This window comes from Gobio gobio (assembly GCF_949357685.1).
Source record: "Gobio gobio genome assembly, chromosome: 24".
NCBI lineage: Eukaryota > Metazoa > Chordata > Actinopteri > Cypriniformes > Gobionidae > Gobio > Gobio gobio.
In genome coordinates, this window is record NC_137120.1 from 41,723,791 (window position 1) to 41,742,659 (window position 18,869).

At 40.5% G+C, this 18,869-nt stretch overlaps 1 protein-coding gene across 2 annotated transcripts in view; it reads left to right on the plus strand.

Moving 5' to 3' along the window:
• Positions 1 to 301: 301 nt before the first annotated feature.
• Positions 302 to 18,869, plus strand: part of ccdc71 (coiled-coil domain containing 71) — a 32,526-nt gene continuing 13,958 nt past the window's right edge. Inside the window, exon 1 of one of the 2 annotated variants that reach the window (XM_079808094.1) lies at positions 302 to 376. The gene's annotated coding sequence lies outside the window, so the exon portion shown is untranslated. Of the gene's footprint in view, positions 628 to 18,869 lie in introns of both variants that reach the window. The other variant, XM_079808095.1, reaches the window with a different exon arrangement.

The window sequence follows — 18,869 nt, forward strand, 5'->3', positions numbered from 1 at the left end:
CTAGCTCTTTCCAATTTTAGGGGGATGGGCTCCTGTTCACCCATCCCCCACTGCTAATCTAAAAACCTCTAGGACTGCATTATTATTATTAATTCTATTAAATGTTAAATAAATCAGAGGTCCGTAGTCAGTTTTTCCTCATATATTATACATATTCCTTTACCATTGTCCACAACAACATATAATTTTTTTCTTTTACACTTAATATAAACAATTTTTTAACCTTAGCTAGCTATTTTCGCGATTGGCTCCGCCCCTTCTTCCAGTCAGCCACTCCGAAACTCTCGCCCTCTGAAGCTCTGAGAGCCATTTTTGTTTCATGGCAGAGAGCGCGGCAGCTCTCGTTTCAATGCTCTCAGAAGGGACTCGGTAAAAGGTAAGACTCCTTATTTAAAAATCATCTATTTATTTAGAGGAGGAAGCGTGGTGTTACAGCAGTGTGACATTTACTTCAAGCGGCTATGGTTTGCCATAAACACTCCGTATATGGCATATGCTCAACTACATTTTAGCCAGGATTTTTGCGTATTAGTTTTTCACAAGTAGACACCCGAAGTGGGGCTGAAAACCGTCTTGTTGTTTTTGAGACGTTTTTATTCAGCGTATTTGCGCGGTAATGTTCACCCGGTAAGTATTGGGCGAATGTTTATGTCCCTTTTTCGCCAGCTGAAGGTTCCTCTATTGTGTGTAGCATCGCCATTTGAAATGTTATTGAATGTAATTCTAAATTATTGACGGTTTACTGCTACAAACCCCTGCTTTCGATGTATCACTTCGCCTCGTCCGTATCATTCGATCTGTTTTAACGCTTTGGCTGCTGAGGAAGATAAATATAGCGAGTAAAGACCGGATCTGTGTATTTTCGAATGCGCCTGGTTACGTCAAACCGAGTGAAGTATCGCAGTTTAGGGGCGCTGTGCGATCTAGCTACCACAAAGATGTGTGTGTATCCATGCTGGTGTTGTGAATTTAAATGCAGACATCGATGTGAACTATAGATCTAATTACAAACAAGTCACAAAAGAAAACGTACAGCTCTAAATCTGTTTTAAAACCGTGTAAATTGGTATAATTTGTGGGACCTGTTGAGATTTAGGCAAATTACTTTCTACTAAATAAAGTAAATGCACATTTTGTATACAAATGTACTGTTTTTTATGTTTCGTAGTCATAACCGCATCACAAGACGTTTGTTGAAGAGCGAAACGTAGCATTGTATTGTAATTATTCGGAATAAACATTCGTAAATTTGACCTCTTTAACGGATTAGTTCACCCTAAAATTACAATTCTGTCATTGTCTCACAGCCGTAAGATCTTCGGAACACAAATAATTGAGGTATTGTTACTATAAAAAATATATTTTTGATGAAATATTTCAGTCCTTCCGTTGCAACTGAAAATCTGTTTACATTTTGTGAAACGACGTGAGTGCTTTGTTTGTACAAAAAAACATAATTTACTCTTTCTTTACGAAAATATTGACCGCGCAATCCAGTAGGGGGAGCACCACGACGCATTCCGTTACTGTGTCGACTCAAAACCGCGAACGCGCTTTGGATATTGTTTTGTCAATATAGTGGTCAATTATGTTTTTTTGCGCAAACAAAGCATTTCCGTTGCTATATGAAATTGAGGACTGGAGTCACACGGATTACTTTTAACACGTGTCTACACCGGATGCGAGCGGCACGATGAGACAAAAGACAATAAAACCAGTTATAATAAGTGATTCGGTCTACACTGAATGCGACGCAACGTGAACGTCAAATCTTCGGCAATACAGATGCCTTGTTCTATTAATGACGTACTGACATGAAGGACATTGAAATGGGCGCTTTGTCGCGTCCAGTGTAGTCAACCAAGATGGACGTTTTTTACAACGCATCTCGCGCCATGAGCGATGTTAAGCCCCCGGTAATGGTATAATTAATTTTTAGCGTTCTGCTCCATCTCACGCACCGTTGAGTGCGCAAACCTTTCGAAGTGTTCTTCTTAGTTGAGCGTGGAAAGTCGCATGCACACTATCTAGAAGACTTTTGTTTTCAAGAGCTCAAATCACTCGCCGTTGTACGACCATGTGGACGTGAAAATTGGGTTGCACGTGGTCGTGTGTGTAGATGATTCATAAATTACGTCGTGGACGGCCGAAGCTTTAAGCAGAATGGCGAATCAATATCCGTTTAAAACAAAGGACGGATCTCAGGAATTTGGGGGTGGGGTAAACGCACGTTTACATTGCTGTGAATATTACATGAAAGGAAAATTCATACTGTATAATTTCTAAATGCATATCGTTGATCTTATTATGAACAATTAATCCATGAATATGTTAAATTTGTTCTGCTCTTTCGCCCTTTCTCACTTTACGATCTGCCGTCATCCAATCACCAACCGATGGATAGGAAGAAGTGCCCGTCCTACGTCCTTAAAACGACATTTAGACAAACACGCATCAAATAAATGTCTTTTAACGTAACTGCGCGAACATTTGTTCAACATCTTTAAAATGTGTGAATTTATGTATTAGGGGTGTATCGTAGGGGTGTGCGATTATATATAAACCGAGCCGAAAAAACGCGATACACCACCCATGGTACGTACTGTGACACACCACCCATGTTACGCACTTGGACGCACCACCCATGGTACATACCGCCACACACACACCACCCATGGTACATACCGCCACACACACACCACCCATGGTACATACCGCCACACACACACCACCCATGGTACGCACCGCAAAGCACCACTCATGGTACATACCGCCACACACACACCACCCATGGTACGCACCGCAAAGCACCACTCATGGTACATACCGCCACACACACACCACCCATGGTACGCACCGCAAAGCACCACTCATGGTACATACCGCCACACACACACCACCCATGGTACGCACCGCGACACACCACCCATGGTACATACCGCAACACACCACCCATGGTACATACCGCAACACACCACCCATGTTACGCACCGCGACACACCATCCATGGTACGCACCGCCACACACACACCACCCATGGTACGTACCGCCACACACACACCACCCATGGTACGCACCGCGAAGCACCACCCATGGTACGCACCGCGACACACCACCCATTGTACATACCGCGACACACCACCCATGGTACATACCGCGTCACACCACCCATTGTACATACCGCGACACACCACCCATTGTACATACCGCGACACACCACCCATTGTACATACCGCGACACACCACCCATTGTACATACCGCGTCACACCACCCATTGTACATACCGCGACACACCACCCATTGTACATACCGCGACACACCACCCATTGTACATACCGCGACACACCACCCATTGTACATACCGCGACAAACCACCCATTGTACATACCGCGACACACCACCCATGGTATATACCGCGTCACACCACCCATTGTACATACCGCGACACACCACCCATGGTACATACCGCGTCACACCACCCATTGTACACACCGCGACACCCCACCCATTGTAAATACCGCGACACCCCCCCCATGGTACGCACCACGACGCACCATCCATGGTACGCACCGCGACGCACCACCCATTGTACATACCGCGACACACCACCCATTGTACATACCGCGACAAACCACCCATTGTACATACCGCGACACACCACCCATGGTACATACCGCGTCACACCACCCATTGTACGCACCGCGACACACCACCCATTGTACATACCGCGACACCCCACCCATTGTACATACCGCGACACCCCCCCCATGGTACGCACCACGACGCACCATCCATGGTACGCACCGCGACGCACCACCCATTGTACATACCGCGACACACCACCCATGGTACGCACCGCCACACACCACCCATGGTACGCACCGCCACACACCACCCATGGTACGCACCGCCACACACCACCCATGGTACGCACCGCCACACACCACCCATGGTACGCACCGCCACACACCACCCATGGTACGCACCGCCACACACCACCCATGGTACACACCGCGAAGCACCACCCATTGTACGCACTGCGAAGCACCACCCATGGTACATACCGCGACACACCACCCATGGTACGTACCGCCACACACACACCACCCATGGTACGCACCGCGAAGCACCACCCATGGTACGCACCGCGACACACCACCCATTGTACGCACCGCGACACACCACCCATTGTACATACCGCGACACACCACCCATTGTACATACCGCGACACACCACCCATGGTACGCACCGCCACACACCACCCATGGTACGCACCGCCACACACCACCCATGGTACGCACCGCCACACACCACCCATAGTACACACCGCGAAGCACCACCCATGGTACGCACTGCGAAGCACCACCCATGGTACATACCGCGACACACCACCCATGGTACGTACCGCCACACACACACCACCCATGGTACGCACCGCGACACACCACCCATTGTACATACCGCGACACACCACCCATTGTACATACCGCGTTACACCACCCATTGTACATACCGCGACACACCACCCATTGTACATACCGCGACACACCACCCATGGTACGCACCGCCACACACCACCCATGGTACGCACCGCCACACACCACCCATGGTACGCACCGCCACACACCACCCATGGTACGCACGGCCACACACCACCCATGGTACGCACGGCCACACACCACCCATGGTACGCACCGCCACACACCACCCATGGTACGCACCGCGAAGCACCACCCATGGTACGCACTGCGAAGCACCACCCATGGTACATACCGCGAGACACCACCCATGGTACGCACCGCGACACACCACCCATTGTACATACCGCGACGCACCACCCATGGTACGCACCGCGACACACCACCCATTGTACATACCGCGACACACCACCCATTGTACATACCGCAAAACACCACCTATGGTACGCACCGCGACGCACAACCCATGGTACGCATCGCAACACACCACCCATTGTATGCACTGCGAAGCACCACCCATTGTATGCACTGCGAAGCACCACCCATGGTATGCACCGCGAAGCACCACCTATGGTACACACCGCCACACACCACCCATTGTACGTACCGCGAAGCACCACCCATGGTATGCACCGCCACACACCACCCATTGTATGCACCGCGAAGCACCACCTATGGTACACACCGCCACACACCACCCATCGTACATACCGCGAAGCACCACCTATGGTACGCACCGCCACGCACCACCCATTGTACATACCGCGACACACCACCCATGAAATTATAATGTGAACACGACTTTGTGCAGTTTTAGCATGTTGTTAGGGGAAGAATGTGTCCACAGAGTTAAATCTTCATGCATATCACTCGCAGCTTTTTGTGGAATTGTAAATTGCAATATATTGTTTGTTTCGTGTATATCGTGTATATGATTGATCTCATATAAGATGCATTTGGTTGAGTATGGTAAAACCCATACAGTTTTCGATATTGATACCTTGACTTCGATACCGGTTCCTGAACAATACTTTTTACGATACCACTTTTTTCCTGTTTTAACAAGATTACATTACCTCAAAAAAAAAAAAAAGTTTTAATTTTTTCAGTTTGTTGACTTGTTTTCCAGACTCACAGACTCGGGCACTGGGGCGGAATATACGCCTCGCGCTCAAGCACACATAAAGCGCCGCAAAGCACTGGCAAAAGTAGCCTTATGTTTATAAATATAAAAGGAGACATTGATTTGAATTGTTTATTAATAAACTAGTGTTTTCTGAGTCCGTGTTGGGCTGCAAAGATGAAGTTGCCGATGCTGACTCGTCATCTCCGCAGTCGTGAGCAGTTCTTCTTGTTGTCGAATATGGAGAAACGTTCTGCTCTTTAGGTTATTCTGTCAGGTGATCCAGAATTGTCGTGTTATTGCATAGTAGCAATTATCGTGAATATTGCATTGCGTGCTATTGGTGAAATGTAGCCCCAATTCTGTATCTTTTCCACATCTTTTACTTCTATGTGGGATTTACAACTAAAGTAAACTAATGTTTTTTCCACCACAGCCAATCGTGCTGCATGCTTATTGGCTCACTGACGTCGACAAGATTAATCCCTTAGGTATCAAAATTTGGTATCGAACGACAAGACCTTTTACGATACTCAACAGTATCGAGGCAATTCGGTCGGTACCTAAAAAGTATCGAACTCGATACCCTGCTCTATGTATGAGTCTTTCTTGACTGAGCTTTCAATGTTGTTATGGAAAGGCGAAGCTGATTGGTTGGTTCTTGTCACATCTGCGGTACGATGTTTTCATCTCGCTGCACCGTATGAGAACGTATTTAAAATGGCGAACTTGAGCGCGCTAAAGACGCAACATGTGCACGGCCCCTTCACATTCAGAGCAGAGATACAGAGATGTTCACTTGTGCGTTCAGGTCATTTTGTGCAGATATAATAATTCGTAATGTTAAGTTTATGTAGTATAAATATCAGATTTAGTTATCATATAGGATACATTTCCTTGAGTTAATAACCCGCTAGCAAAGAGCTTCATTGTACCGGTGATCTTCAGTGCGCTCAGAACAGAAATGCAGAACTATAGCCCCTTTCACACAGCATTACCGCAAAATAGGAATGCGCGGTATACCGGTACTGGGAAAATACTGATATATATTTTATTTAAAACGGTACAATATCATGATTTTGCTAATTTCGGTTAATGCTGCTGTTCCGAAGTTCACCGCTAGATGGCAGTGCGCTACCCAAACTGACGCGAAACCGGCAAATGTGGCGCCATAGAGGAACAAAATTAAAACAGCAGTTGATTCTCACTCAACACGCACAAAACTAATTAATAAAGAGAGGATCAGACGTGAAATTTGGAATTACTTTGCATATAAAACTGCTGAAGAACCATCAAACCTTGCCAAGCATTTGTCACTTGCCATTCCTGTTGTTTAAGACATTAAGAGATCGACAAGTGCATAATTCAAACGATCTAATTAAGTTAGACATTTATTTTCTTTTAACACTTGTCAGCGCACATAAGATCGTACTGTTTAAATATCATGAAATCTCCAGCGTTCGTTTCAACCAGTGACGTTTAGATTTCATAATATTTGGACGCATACTATTGCACTATTTACATTCGCGAAAGACATAACCAACTGTGTTTATGTGACTACTCACTAAAGATGGACATTTTTGACATAATTTTGTGTGTATTTGACTAAGGAAAAACAACTTAATTTGGAATGCGCAAGCTCTTTAGGCTTGTGTGTTCGTTGTTGGTATGAGAACAAAGAAAACCCTCTCAAAGAGCTCCCATACCATGTATTATGAAATTCTATAAAATCGCTTGCATGTTCAAATTGGCAAGGTTTAAAAAGACGTGGGCAAGTGACTTCTGTCAGCTCCCGAAACGACAAAAGTGTTGAATCTGAGCGTGCAGATTGCTTTAGTGTTGGTATGATGTCTTTTAAACCCAGAAGCATTTGCTAATTTTGAGAGCTAGAGAAGGAGACGCGCAGTATTGCTGAAATTACTTCTTACAAAATAGTAAAAAAAATGCCTGATTTGATGTGATTAATCTTTGTTGATTCATTTAATAATACAAATTGGCGGTAATTTTCCGCTTCATAAAACCCCAAACTTGCGAGAGTGAGTAATATTATGCGCAATACCCGCGCCAAAATTCAGACCCTGTATGGTATCGATTTAATATCGGTACTTCGGTATTAGATTGTGGTACCGTACCGAAGACAAAATTGTGGTATCGAGCCATCCTTACCGTAAAATTACCAGAATGAATTGACCAGTAAATGCACTAGGCCTGTCGCGATTGGTCGATACAATCGACTGCGGCGACGCTGTTAATTAGTCGATGTCAATATTTTTGGTCGACTGGGTAAGTCGGGTACGATATGAAATTGTATTAGTACCGGTACTTTAAAAATGACAGCACTCTAATTAGAGCAGTGTTTCTTAATTTGCGTCGATGTGTGACAGCAGGAGGGAGGACGTGTGTGTGTGTGTGTGTGTGCGTTCACTAAACGATGGAAGCGAACAGTCAAATACATACTCACAACTCAGGGAAAATAACGCAACAGAAAAGTGCGGAGTTGAGTGAGAAATCGGGTGTTACAATGACTTTGGTCCGTGCAGTTCTTAAAGGGCCGGAGCTCATATTCTGTGTGAAGCAGGGCAGGAACATGCCGGACAAATTAGTTTTTAGGGTTTTTTAACCCTAAAACAATGATAAAATAATGAATTGTAAGTTCTGTCATATTATAAAAAATGTTTTACAGTCTTTTGCCGTGGTATGGATTCAGTATCTGTATTGAGGTATTTTAGTCTGGTATCGTATCGAAGTCTTTATTAGGGGCCAAGCACCGAAGGTGCGAAGGCACCTATTGAAACCGTTCCCGTTCTTATTATTATTATTCATCTTCTTCTTCTTCTTCTTCTTCTTCTTCTTCTTCTTCCGCCACGAAGTCTATGGCAGCCCATAGAACCGTATGGTAAAAAGTTGTGAAATTTGGCACATTAATAGAGGACAGTCTGAAATGTCACCGTAGCAAATTTGGAGTCTCAAACTCAATCCCTCTAGCGCCACCATCAGTCCAAAATTTGACTCATGTTTATGCTAATAACTTTTGAACCATAAGGGCTAGAAACAAAATTCTTTTTTCCTCTGATTCCTTGGCTCAAGACGATTCGATTGCACCCTATGACGTCATTTTCCGTCATAAAAATTTTCCCGCCATTTTGAATTTTCCGAAAAACCTACTTTTACGAACTCGTCCTAGACGGTTCATCCGATTTGCACAAAAATTGAACCAGATCATCTTCAGTCCATGCTGACAAAAAATCTTGCAAATCAAGTTGATTCGTCAAATCATTTGCGATAAACGCGCAAACAAATTTTACGTAGCGGTTGCAAAAACACACTTAAGGCAATATCTCCGCAACGCTTTATCGTATTCAAACCAAACTTGGTACATGTCATCACAAGCATGACTGGAGGCAAAATACAGCGTTTCGGCGCAGCGCCACCTACTGGTCCGGAGATACGAAAAATTGCAATTTTTGCTTATAACTTCTGAACTGTTTGTCCAAAAATCATAAAAGTGGTCTCGTTACATTCAGGACGGCATGCCGAGTCGTCTGATATTCAATTTTACCATATCGGCCATTTTGGCTGTCGGCCATTTTGAATTTTGTCAAAAAATGCTATATTTTACAAATGCATTAGTATATTGTTACTAAACTCGGTATGTGACTTCCATGCTATGCCCTGAAGGTACTCAAAAAGTTTTAGGGCAGTGCCACCTTGTGGTCAAAAGAAATAACAAACTTGACAAAAATGCTAATAACTTTTGATTAAATTAGCCTAGTATATTGAAATTGGTCATAATAGAGTCATTGGCTCATGCCGATTCAATTGCAATCTATGATGTCATTTTCGGTCATGATAATTTCCCCGCCATTTTTAATTTTCCAAAAAACCTACTTTTGCGAACTCGTCCTAGACGGTTTGTCCGATTTGCACAGAAATTGAACCATATCATCTTCAGACCATGCTGACAAAAAATCTTGCAAATCAAGTTGATTTGTCAAATCGTTTTTGATAAACGCGCGCACAAATTTTGCGTAGCGGTTGCAAAAACACTCATAAGCCTATATCTCCACAACGCTTTATCTTATTCAAACCAATCTTGGTATATGTCATCACAAGCATGACCTAAAGCAACATGCAGCGTTTCGGCGCAGCGCCACCTACTGGTCCGGAGATACAAAAAATTGCTATTTTTGCTTATAACTTTTGAACTGTTTGTCCAAAAATCATGTCTTCCGCACCATGCTTTGAAGGTACTCAAAACGTTTTGGGGCAGTGCCACCTTGTGGTCAGAGGTTATAACAAAATTTACAAACATGCTAATAACTTTTGCTTAAATTAGCCTAGTTTAATGAAACTGGTCATAATACAGTCATTGGCTCATGTCGAGAACAGAGATACTAATTTTTCCATATTTGGTCAAACATCCTGTCCTCAATGTTCTTATTTGATCAAAACCTACCTTTTCAAACTCATCCTAGACCGTTTGTCCAATTTCCACCAAAATCGAATCGTATCATCTTCAGACTGTGTCAACAAAAAGTTAGGGATTTTGCATCAATAGATGAAGCCGTTTTTGTAAACCGCAGCGACGAAGTTGAGCCATTATGCCAAAATTACTCTTGAGGCTGTATCTCTGCAATGCTTTGACATATTGGCATCAAACTTTGCATGTGTCATTGTTCCCTTATTCTGACCACACCACATCAATTTCGTATCTGTGCCACCTATTGGTCAAAAGTGATAAACCATTAACTTACATTATCAGTGACTCAATATATGATATTTCAGCCATTTTGCCTAATCTTCTTAAACTGTATAATTGTTAATTGTTGCAGTTGGTCTGACACTCTCAGACTACAATGCATTTTCAGCCTTTTGCTTAAAATCATCTTAAAACGTGATTAATTGCTCATTGCTCCAGTTGATCTGACACTGCCAGCCATTTTGGCATGTCTTGTCTTCTTCTTTGCGCTTGGCCCCGGTATTGCTGCTTGCAGCTATATTTCATCTTCTTCTTCTTCTTCCGCCACGAAGTCTATGGCAGCCCATAGAACCGTATGGTAAAAAGTTGTGAAATTTGGCACACTAATAGAGGACAGTCTGAAATGTCACCATAGCAAATTTTGAGTCTCTAACTCAATCCCTCTAGCGCCACCATCAGTCCAAATTTAGACTCATGTTTATGCTAATAACTTTTGAACCATAAGGGCTAGAAACGAAATTCTTTTTTCCTCTGATTCCTTGGCTCAAGACAATTCGATTGCACCCTATGACGTCATTTTCCGTCATAATAATTTTCCCGCCATTTTTAATTTTCCAAAAAACCTACTTTTACGAACTCGTCCTAGACGGTTTGTCCGATTTGCACGAAAATTGAACCAGATCATCTTCAGACCATGCTGACAAAAAATCTTGCAAATCAAGTTGATTCATCAAATTATTTGCGATAAACGCACAAACAAATTTTACGTAGCGGTTGCAAAAGCACTCTTAAGGCAATATCTCAGCAACGCTTTATCGTATTTAAACCAAACTTGGTACATGTCATCACAAGCATGACTTGAGGCAACATGCAGTGTTTCGGCGCAGCGCCACCTACTGGTCCGGAGATACAAAAAATGGCTGTTTTTGCTTATAACTTTTGAACCGTTTGTCCAAAAATCATAAAAGTGGTCTCGTTACATTCAGGACGGCATGCCGAGTCGTCTGATATTCAATTTTACCATATCAGCCATTTTGGCTGTCGGCCATTTTGAATTATGTGCTAAAATGCTATATTTTACAAATGCATTAGTGTATTGTTACTAAACTCGGTATGTGACTTCCACTCCATGCCCTGAAGGTACTCAAAAAGTTTTGGGGCAGTGCCACCTTGTGGTCAAAAGTAATAACAAACTTGACAAAAATGCTGATAACTTTTGATTTAATTAGCTTAGTATAATGAAACTGGTCATAATACATTCATTGGCTCATGCCGATTCAATTGCACCCTATGACGTCATTTTCGGTCATGACAATTTCCCCGCCATATTTAATTTTCCAAAAAACCTACTTTTGCGAACTCGTCCTAGACGGTTCGTCCGATTTGCACGAAAATTGAACCATATCATCTTCAGACCATGCTGACAAAAAATCTTGCAAATCAAGTTGATTTGTCAAATCGTTTTTGATAAACGCGCACACAAATTTTGCGTAGCGGTTGCAAAAACACTCATAAGCCTATATCTCCACAACGCTTTATCATATTCAAACCAATCTTGGTATATGTCATCACAAGCATGACCTGAGGCAACATGCAGCGTTTCGGCGCAGCGCCACCTACTGGTCCGGAGATACAAAAAATTGCTATTTTTGCTTATAACGTTTGAACTGTTTGTCCAAAAATCATGTCTTCCGCACCATGCTTTGAAGGTACTCAAAACGTTTTGGGGCAGTGCCACCTTGTGGTCAGAGGTTATAACAAAATTTACAAACATGCTAATAACTTTTGATTAAATTAGCCTAGTTTAATGAAACTGGTCATAATACAGTCATTGGCTCATGTCGAGAACAGAGATACTAATTTTTCCATATTTGGTCAAACATCCTGTCCTCAATGTTCTTATTTGATCAAAACCTACTTTTTCAAACTCATCCTAGACCGTTTGTCCAATTTCCACCAAAATCGAATCGTATCATCTTCAGACTGTGTCAACAAAAAGTTAGGAATTTTGCATCAATAGATGAAACCGTTTTTGTAAACCGCAGCGACGAAGTTGAGCCATTATGCCAAAATGACTCTTGAGGCTGTATCTCTGCAATGCTTTGACATATTGGCATCAAACTTTGCATGTGTCATTGTTCGCTTATTCTGACCACACCACATCAATTTCGTATCTGTGCCACCTATTGGTCAAAAGTGATAAACCATTAACTTATATTATCAGTGACTCAATATATGATATTTCAGCCATTTTGCCTAATCTTCTTAAACTGTATAATTGTTAATTGTTGCAGTTGGTCTGACACTCTCAGACTACAATGCATTTTTCAGCCTTTTGCCTAAAATCATATTAAAATGTGATTAATTGCTCATTGCTGCAGTTGATCTGACACTGCCAGCCATTTTGGCATGTCTTGTCTTCTTCTTTGCGCTTGGCCCCGGTATTGCTGCTTGCAGCTATATTTTTTGTGCTGTGACCGTAACACTATTCTATATAAAAAGTATTTGCTGATATTCTCTTTTTTTGTTATGTTGGTTTACAAATTTTTACCTTTTTACTAGGGATGCACGATATTGGATTTTTGCCGATATCCGATATTTTTCAACTAATTTTGGCCGATGCCGATATCGATACCGATATGTTTTTTTTTTTTCCCTTTGTTTGGAAACCACCATTTTGAGCAAAAAAACTATTTTTTTTTCATTCTGGTTTCAGATTTCTGAGGTCTCCTTACTAAAAGGATACTTGTTAAAGATAAATAAATGTTAATAAAGTTCTTTTTATAATAAGAGTATATTAAAAGCGCTGAAAATAACAATAATAAAGTCAGTAATTTTTCAACCCAGACAGATGCAGTTGTAATCTAAATATTTTTGGGGGGATTTAAATGTTAGGGCACATTAAGTGGGGGTGGCATGGGATCAGTTTATGCTGTATTTAGCTTCAGATAATTTTTTTTTTACAATTATTTTAGAGCTCCTTGGATTATTTTTCATCATCAATTTCATACAATTTTATTACAAATTCAAGGCAGCATTTAAAAACTGTCAATATAAATCACCATACATGCAATGCATTTGCTTATTTTCACTTGAAGAATGACCACACGGCTGACGTGATCTTATCGCTATAGCAGTCCTTGCACACGTGAGTTATTGCAGGCGCATATCAACACGTTATCATATCGGCAAGGCATATCGGCATAATTTTTTCAAATCGGCCGATGCCGATTTTTATATTTTAAGCGTTTATCGATTCCGATGTCGTGCCGATAATATCGTGCATCCCTACTTTTTACATTTTTTCTCTCTTTTAGTTTTACATTTTTCCAAGGCATTTATAATTTTTTTATAGTACACTACTGAAGGCCAACAGTGCAAGTTAAATTAAATGTTTTTAAGTAAAATTGTTGAAAATTATTGCGATAAATTAGTCGATAGATTAATCGATAAATTAGTAGATAGATTAACCGATAAAAAAATTGTTGTAAGTGGCAGCCCTAAAATACACATATGCTGTTCCCTCAAGCACACAGCGTTCTTGCTTTTTACCGGTAAGAGACTATTCACACATCGGCAGCAAAATACGGTAAATTCTGTGTTGCGCTGTTGTCTTCATTCACCCACATGAGGAGAAGTGCTTTACTTCTTAAGCACTTCATTCTGTGTTTACACTGAGAACATTACCGGTAATTTACTGGTATTGTTACAACTTCCCTTACTGGAAAATTGCCTGAACTGATTTACTGGTATTTTTGAAAAGGTCCTGTTCACACGGGAAACTACTGGTAATTTACCAGTAAAGACTATATGTGTGAAACTGGGGCACTATACATAACGTTATAAAAGTGAATCTATTGTTTTTGTAGCATTGCTGGTGCCATGCAATGAACCCTGACCCCACAGAAACCGTGGCTCCAAAACCGTGAAATGAACCGAACCGTGGCATTGGTGTATCACATCCATAATGTTTATGTAAATTTATTCATAAATCTTTTGAAAATATCTGCTGAACCGCATTCTGTTTTGAGGTATTTTGCAGGTTAGCAAACCTTTTATAAATTACTTCAGGGTGAAAGTGTAGACATTGAATAGGTGTCTCTACGATGTATGGTGTACTAGTGTTATTTTTCAGTGCACAACATTGTTAGATCGTATGCAATGCAGTAGCACATGTAATGCGTTATTTCTTCAATGCACAACGGAGACAGTTCTTGTATGCAATGCAATGAAAGCACACGTTTCATCTCTTCAACGGAATAAGTTAGATCTTGTATGCACTGCAATACAACAGCACATTTTGTTATTCCTAAATGCTCAAGGTAATAAGCTATTTCTTGTATGCAATGCAATGAAACGATGCATATTTCATGTTTGTGTACAAAAGAGCGAATTCATGTACGTTTTAAAGCCATTTGTGTCTACTTTACGTTAGGGCTGGGCGATATGGCTGAAAACTGTATCACGATGTAAGTGTTTGATATCTGTCGATAATTATTATTTTTATTACCTATTTTAAATAAGGAGCAGGAGAAAAATCTATTACATTTAAACATTTTTAGTTTAAACTTAACTCTGATTATAATCCCCTCAGTTATAAAGGCAGAAATGTCAACACAACCATGGAAAACTCTCAAATAATTGAAATGTAAACATGTTTATACTCGACATGTCCGCGCGGCAAAAATGTGCGTGTTGAGAGCGCGAGACCCCATTTCGCTTAGCGGTGAACTTTCTACGCGGCTGAAGATGCACGAGTCGAGGTGAATCTGGCCGAGCATGACGTCTCATCACACCGGCACACAGTTAGGGCGTCTAAATCAGTCGATTATATTTACAAAATGAGCCAACAATAGCAGAAATCAATAGAGATGCTCCGATCAGCATTTTTGGGGCCGATCACCAAGATCATGATCTGCCGATTGCCGATCACTGCCGATCACAGAATGGCAGGGGAATGGGAATCTTTTATCTATAATCTTGCAGAGTTTGCACCATTTGTAGAAATGAAACCAACTCTAAATAAAGGAGAACCACCAAGTGTTTATTTGAGAAAATTAGATAACTTAAGGCTGCTGTAGGCCATCTTTCCCAAATAAATGTATATAATAAATGTATATAATTATCTCACCTAAATATTTGATCATGCAGTGCATTTTTGTTTTTAAAAACAATTTTTCAGGTAGGTCTAACATTAGTATTGAGGTAAGAAATACTAAAGACATTTAATAAGAAATCAAATGTAAATTAATATTGGTCTTCCCTGAATAAATTAAATTAGATTAATCCTTACACTTAAGGTTGCAAAAGTTAGTCATTCAAGAGCGGTGAGTGTCATAAAGGTTCATCAAACAACACAAGACAAAGAGAAACTCCGAGGCAGCAGCAGTTTATTCGACAGCTGTCACTTTAAGAGCGAACACGGATACAGTTACAGTTGCACAAACGTTCACTCGCGAGTCACGACGGGGTTTACGTGCACTCGTCAAGACGCTCATTTAGTGCATACATTTGTGTGTATCTGACCATTTCAGCGCAATTTGTACTCGCAAGCTTTTTGTGAGATGGCGTGTGTGCGCGTGTGTGTGTGTGTGTGTGTGTGTGTGTGCGCACGTGCACGGTCTGGAGAGCGCGCGAGTGCGGTTTGAACACTGGCAAGACTTAAAAATAAATGCAAATGATAAACTTTAGTGACGATGCGACACTGCCACGATTGTGCAAAATGTTTAATGTTTAAGAGATGGTTCATTTAGTTGTATACATTAGGGCTGCAACTAACAATTATTTTAATAATCGATTAATCTGTCGATTATTTCTTCAGTTAATCAGTTTAAAAAACACATTCATTTCCAATCCTTTATTCAAGAAAAGAACTGAGTGCAAATTCACATTCCAAAAAATCTTCAGAAAGTGCACAGGTTGCTACAATAAATCTATAAATATTTATATATATATATATATAGAAAAATACTAATCAGAAAACTCAACAGGATGTTAGAACTTGTTCTCTACACTACACTCAGACGCACACACTCACAAACCAAATGAATGGTTTTAGTTAAATTGTAATGGGTTTGGGACATTTTAGAGAAATTCTTAACGCATTATATACTCCTGGAGAAAACATCTACTGTATTAACCTATTAATATGAATGATATTAAATCCAGACACAGATTTAACTGCTGTGACATATTAAAAAATATTATGTAACAATTAAATAAAACTACTCCTCTAAAGAAGAACACAATGTCTTATTTTCAATGAATGATATGCATTCTTTATAACAACTTGCATACAACATTCCTTATAGATTAAATATGGATTAAATAATTAATGTATAATAAATATAATGAATCCTTATTAAAACTAAAGAGGTGATTTTCTCTGTCTTTTGTTGTTTGATTAATATTAAGAGCACAAATGGAAGCAGGTTAATGGACTGCTGTCACTTTAAGACCAAATGCTGACCGAAAATGACAATAGATATTAGTCATAGTTTGTGTCATTCAAAGCTAGTTTTGATTTGCGTCTCGTTTTTGTTTGTGAAAAATGTTGTGGTACAACGGCTCGCCACTTTGCTTTGCGCTCAACCGTGCTTTTTTTATACTCAAACATCTCCGCGTCTTATTGACGGGCATAATAGTCGCGCGACACAACGAATCGATAATGAAATTCGTTGCCAACTCTTTTAATAATCGATTTTTAGCGATTTTATTGATTGGTTGTTGCAGCCCTAGTATACATGTTCTCCCATCCATATATTCTGTTCTAATGTCACAAGTAAAACTGGGTTTTACATGATTCTTTCGTGGTGTGGTTTTGGTAAAGTTGACTAAAGTAAACATTGTCACGTGTGTACTTCTTCTCACCGCTGTTTCCTGATGGTTTATAGAACAATTACTCCGAGTCGCCCTCTGTCGTTTCAAAGATTAGCACAACGGCGAGCGCATCGAGTATAAACACGTCCCCAAACGGGCGAGGTATGTGCGCAGTCAGCAGAGGCTCATGCCGCGGAGCCAGCCGAAAGTAGAAACAAGGCAGTAAAACAAGTTTGTGGTATTACCAGTCTTGGTTGGGACGACAGTCTTGCATAATTTGCATTGGTCTGACTTAAAAAATCCAAAAAACTGCCAAACTTGTTTTCCTGATTTATCAACAGTTTCCTCGCTCGCTGCGGCACTCGTTTTCCACTTGTCAGTCCACGCAAGAATCCAACGATATGGCGCAACCAAACAGGATACTGTTACATGATTGGCTGTAGGGGTGGGAATCTTAAGGCATTTAACAATTCGATCCGATTCCGATTCTGGGAGTAACGATCCGATTCTCAAAACGATTCTTAACATACATTTTTTGTAACTAATTATCCTGCTGTGCAAATACATGAACTTTACATTTTAACCAAAATTGGAGCTAATATGTGTTTTGTTTTTAGTTATAATATCTGTTGGACAGTATTGCCATATTAAAAATGATTATGAAGATTTCTTTCAATACTTTTATTTCATTGACAAAGTTATATTCAAGATTAACAAGCTCTGAATGAAACATGATAAGCCATAGGCTATATACAATTGCAAAGAACAGTCATTAAGAATGAAAAATTGTCACACTTAGTTGTAAATTGAGAACTGTTTAGTTTCTTTAGAACGTTTTAACAAAAAATGTCTTTAACCTGTTAGCCTGCACCCCCGCTTTTGAAAAAATCCTAAGAAATGGCATAATCAGACTAAAACCGTTACAGTTAATGATTCCATAAGTATGGCGTCATTTGAAAGCAGACACTTGGCAGTTTACTGTAAATTCAAAATTATAATTATTTTCATAATCAAAAATAGCTATAATAAGCTTCAAAGTTTTGTAAAGAAATATATTTGTATGAAATATCTTTATGAAAATAAAATTGAAGTTGGCATTTTAGCAATCTAGAAGTGCACTACAGCTGAAGCCACATGTCTGACCATGTTATATTTCAAATCTGAAGATGATAAGTCTAAAACTCTGAATTTTATGAAATGTTTTTCAAGATCATGTCATATGATTTTATTTTGAGATTTCTCTAAAATGTTAACTGATGTTTATTGCCTTCTCTTCTGCGCCACCATTCAGTTTATTGTCTCTATTGTTTTGAGGTGCAAACTGCCCATTCAGTTCCAGTCTCCCCAGAACACATTCACTCCTCTCTGGCCAGGTTATGGCTCTTATTAAATTATTCTTTTGTCTTCATTGTAATCACTGACGACTCTATTCAAACTGTTCTATTCAAACCTCATTTATAATCAAACTTCTCACTTCACCTTCTAAAGTGCCTCAAATGCCATTTCAGTTGGTTTTTCATTTCAGTCTATTAAAAATTATTCATAAAAATAACGTATTTGCCCAGGTGGCAGGTGCATTGGCTAGCTAGCATGTTAGCTTAGCACACAATCAAAATACAATAAAGATTAAAACCATGTTTGTTCTCCAAAATTACTTGATATCACAAGTGGGATGTTTTAAATAACCTTCTGTGGTCTCATTTGGCTTCGGATCCAAAAATCAGACAGAAAATATATAATTTTACAGT